Raw genomic sequence first — 6000 nt, forward strand, 5'->3', positions numbered from 1 at the left:
TCGTCAATCTTAATTTGTGTTCTAACTAATAGTCTTCTAAATCATTTAGAAGTAATGCAAATAAAAAGGGCGAGCAATTTTCCCCTTGTTTAGTTGGACATTGGAAGTGAACATTTCTGACATTTCATTCCCCTTTCTCGCACAATATTTCGTATCAGAATAATGTTAATTAATACTTTACATATTTTACCATTGTTATTGTTACATTTGAGCATTTTGTTGCCACGAGCATATTTGCCAAACCGAATTGGAGGCTTTTCTAAATTAAATGAATACGTAGCATAATTTATTACAGGAGGATAATATAACGTTATCAAAGCATTAGAAGAAAAAAACCCCAGATATGATTTGGTGCCTTTTCTGAGGCATGCTGATGCTTTACTTATGAGTTCAATTTCATCAAATAGTATGTAGAATCTTGAATTAAAATCGACGTAAAAAAAAAATGTTCCCACTCACGACCGTCCTTAAATGATCATAGTTGTTGATAGGATGTTAAGCAATACTAAACCAAACCAAACAAAACCAATCCCACATACGAAACCAACATAATTGCTCTATAATTATCCCAATTCTTAACTTTGTTCTTATATCTTGGTTTGATTATCCCCATACTCCAACTCTCCGGTATTTTACCAGTGTCTAATATTATATTAAAAATATTTACAGATATAGGCACCATATAGTGCCAACCGTACTCCTCTATTTCATTATTATGGTGGTTTTTTTGGCTTTTTTATGTAGGTCGTCTATTGTCAGATAAATACTTTGACGATCTTAAGGTTGAGCAACTCTATTTAAAATGTTTATTGAAGGCTTTGGTTACATTTAGAAGATTTTCTCATTTCATATTCAATAATTTTGGGAACTTTTTATAGCAACTATTAAAGAGTATTCATAGCATGAGAAATTTTAACTATGTTTGTTGTGTGTATTGTGTAAATAAAATTTTATGAAACAAACAAAAGAGAAAAAAAAGAAAATAAATCTCCAGCCTCCGACCCTCTGCATTAATTGGTACGTTACTAGTGGTAGCTGCTAAGTTTAAAAAATGCGCCGTTCTTAATGACAAAAACACATTTAGATTTAAATATGATACAGCATTCATGAAGTGTTGGTTTGTATTTACAAAACAATAAACATAGAACCACGACAAACTGATGATTTACAAAACAATTAACATAGAACCACGACAAACTGATGATTTACAAAACAGTAAACATAGAACCACGACAAACTGATGATTTACAAAACAGTAAACATAGAACCACGACAAACTGATGATTTACAAAACAGTAAACATAGAACCACGACAAACTGATGATTTACAAAACAGTAAACATAGAACCACGACAAACTGATGATTTACAAAACAGTAAACATAGAACCACGACAAACTGATGATTTACAAAACAGTAAACATAGAACCACGACAAACTGATGATTTACAAAACAGTAAACATAGAACCACGACAAACTGATGATTTACAAAACAGTAAACATAGAACCACGACAAACTGATGATTTACAAAACAGTAAACATAGAACCACGACAAACTGATGATTTACAAAACAGTAAACATAGAACCACGACAAACTGATGATTTACAAAACAGTAAACATAGAACCACGACAAACTGATGATTTACAAAACAGTAAACATAGAACCACGACAAACTGATGATTTACAAAACAGTAAACATAGAACCACGACAAACTGATGATTTACAAAACAGTAAACATAGAACCACGACAAACTGATGATTTACAAAACAGTAAACATAGAACCACGACAAACTGATGATTTACAAAACAGTAAACATAGAACCACGACAAACTGATGATTTACAAAACAGTAAACATAGAACCACGACAAACTGATGATTTACAAAACAGTAAACATAGAACCACGACAAACTGATGATTTACAAAACAGTAAACATAGAACCACGACAAACTGATGATTTACAAAACAGTAAACATAGAACCACGACAAACTGATGATTTACAAAACAGTAAACATAGAACCACGACAAACTGATGATTTACAAAACAGTAAACATAGAACCACGACAAACTGATGATTTACAAAACAGTAAACATAGAACCACGACAAACTGATGATTTACAAAACAGTAAACATAGAACCACGACAAACTGATGATTTACAAAACAGTAAACATAGAACCACGACAAACTGATGATTTACAAAACAGTAAACATAGAACCACGACAAACTGATGATTTACAAAACAGTAAACATAGAACCACGACAAACTGATGATTTACAAAACAGTAAACATAGAACCACGACAAACTGATGATTTACAAAACAGTAAACATAGAACCACGACAAACTGATGATTTACAAAACAGTAAACATAGAACCACGACAAACTGATGATTTACAAAACAGTAAACATAGAACCACGACAAACTGATGATTTACAAAACAGTAAACATAGAACCACGACAAACTGATGATTTACAAAACAGTAAACATAGAACCACGACAAACTGATGATTTACAAAACAGTAAACATAGAACCACGACAAACTGATGATTTACAAAACAGTAAACATAGAACCACGACAAACTGATGATTTACAAAACAGTAAACATAGAACCACGACAAACTGATGATTTACAAAACAGTAAACATAGAACCACGACAAACTGATGATTTACAAAACAGTAAACATAGAACCACGACAAACTGATGATTTACAAAACAGTAAACATAGAACCACGACAAACTGATGATTTACAAAACAGTAAACATAGAACCACGACAAACTGATGATTTACAAAACAGTAAACATAGAACCACGACAAACTGATGATTTACAAAACAGTAAACATAGAACCACGACAAACTGATGATTTACAAAACAGTAAACATAGAACCACGACAAACTGATGATTTACAAAACAGTAAACATAGAACCACGACAAACTGATGATTTACAAAACAGTAAACATAGAACCACGACAAACTGATGATTTACAAAACAGTAAACATAGAACCACGACAAACTGATGATTTACAAAACAGTAAACATAGAACCACGACAAACTGATGATTTACAAAACAGTAAACATAGAACCACGACAAACTGATGATTTACAAAACAGTAAACATAGAACCACGACAAACTGATGATTTACAAAACAGTAAACATAGAACCACGACAAACTGATGATTTACAAAACAGTAAACATAGAACCACGACAAACTGATGATTTACAAAACAGTAAACATAGAACCACGACAAACTGATGATTTACAAAACAGTAAACATAGAACCACGACAAACTGATGATTTACAAAACAGTAAACATAGAACCACGACAAACTGATGATTTACAAAACAGTAAACATAGAACCACGACAAACTGATGATTTACAAAACAGTAAACATAGAACCACGACAAACTGATGATTTACAAAACAGTAAACATAGAACCACGACAAACTGATGATTTACAAAACAGTAAACATAGAACCACGACAAACTGATGATTTACAAAACAGTAAACATAGAACCACGACAAACTGATGATTTACAAAACAGTAAACATAGAACCACGACAAACTGATGATTTACAAAACAGTAAACATAGAACCACGACAAACTGATGATTTACAAAACAGTAAACATAGAACCACGACAAACTGATGATTTACAAAACAGTAAACATAGAACCACGACAAACTGATGATTTACAAAACAGTAAACATAGAACCACGACAAACTGATGATTTACAAAACAGTAAACATAGAACCACGACAAACTGATGATTTACAAAACAGTAAACATAGAACCACGACAAACTGATGATTTACAAAACAGTAAACATAGAACCACGACAAACTGATGATTTACAAAACAGTAAACATAGAACCACGACAAACTGATGATTTACAAAACAGTAAACATAGAACCACGACAAACTGATGATTTACAAAACAGTAAACATAGAACCACGACAAACTGATGATTTACAAAACAGTAAACATAGAACCACGACAAACTGATGATTTACAAAACAGTAAACATAGAACCACGACAAACTGATGATTTACAAAACAGTAAACATAGAACCACGACAAACTGATGATTTACAAAACAGTAAACATAGAACCACGACAAACTGATGATTTACAAAACAGTAAACATAGAACCACGACAAACTGATGATTTACAAAACAGTAAACATAGAACCACGACAAACTGATGATTTACAAAACAGTAAACATAGAACCACGACAAACTGATGATTTACAAAACAGTAAACATAGAACCACGACAAACTGATGATTTACAAAACAGTAAACATAGAACCACGACAAACTGATGATTTACAAAACAGTAAACATAGAACCACGACAAACTGATGATTTACAAAACAGTAAACATAGAACCACGACAAACTGATGATTTACAAAACAGTAAACATAGAACCACGACAAACTGATGATTTACAAAACAGTAAACATAGAACCACGACAAACTGATGATTTACAAAACAGTAAACATAGAACCACGACAAACTGATGATTTACAAAACAGTAAACATAGAACCACGACAAACTGATGATTTACAAAACAGTAAACATAGAACCACGACAAACTGATGATTTACAAAACAGTAAACATAGAACCACGACAAACTGATGATTTACAAAACAGTAAACATAGAACCACGACAAACTGATGATTTACAAAACAGTAAACATAGAACCACGACAAACTGATGATTTACAAAACAGTAAACATAGAACCACGACAAACTGATGATTTACAAAACAGTAAACATAGAACCACGACAAACTGATGATTTACAAAACAGTAAACATAGAACCACGACAAACTGATGATTTACAAAACAGTAAACATAGAACCACGACAAACTGATGATTTACAAAACAGTAAACATAGAACCACGACAAACTGATGATTTACAAAACAGTAAACATAGAACCACGACAAACTGATGATTTACAAAACAGTAAACATAGAACCACGACAAACTGATGATTTACAAAACAGTAAACATAGAACCACGACAAACTGATGATTTACAAAACAGTAAACATAGAACCACGACAAACTGATGATTTACAAAACAGTAAACATAGAACCACGACAAACTGATGATTTACAAAACAGTAAACATAGAACCACGACAAACTGATGATTTACAAAACAGTAAACATAGAACCACGACAAACTGATGATTTACAAAACAATAAACATAGAACCACGACAAACTGATGATTTACAAAACAATTAACATAGAACCACGACAAACTGATGATTTGACAAAGAAATGTTTTATTTTCTGGAATCATTTCTTGTTGTTTGTTTACTCGCAATCAGTGAATCTAATTAAACAATGGAGTTCAGTTCGGGGATACAGTTGCTTATTTAGAGAAACGAGATATTACTTTTCGTCAAGAATCAATAAACTAACGAAATGTTTTAGTGACTGACAAGTTGAAAAAAACAACAAACAATAAAAAATACGTTCTCATTTGGAGAATATAATATGACATTCATAAGACTTTTTTTGCGACACAGATCTGTGTTGCAATTTAAAAAGTTTTTGACAAAATAGAAGATATTTGTCTAGATTCATAGATACTAAAATGACAAAATCCGCAAAAAGATTTGTCAGGTTGAATGGCATATACGAGTGTCACAGCCTTCATATGTTGACAACCAGAATTACGAGCCAAACCGGTGAAGGTTGACGGGATATCCTATTTTTACCCCCTATAAAAATAAAAATAAAAACATGTACTACATTGTATAATTGTTCAATATCTGTAGATTTCAATCAATAAAAGATCTGTCCACAACTACGCATTTAATTTACTCAGAGATGCTGTATTTTACAGGAACAAAGTTTAGGTAGGAATTACAATCGTATGAGACATTTGTTGGTTTGCTGATCAAGATGCCTCAATTACATGTATATTCATTCGTTTGTA

Source organism: Mizuhopecten yessoensis, unplaced genomic scaffold, assembly GCF_002113885.1.
Source record: "Mizuhopecten yessoensis strain PY_sf001 unplaced genomic scaffold, ASM211388v2 scaffold10687, whole genome shotgun sequence".
NCBI lineage: Eukaryota > Metazoa > Mollusca > Bivalvia > Pectinida > Pectinidae > Mizuhopecten > Mizuhopecten yessoensis.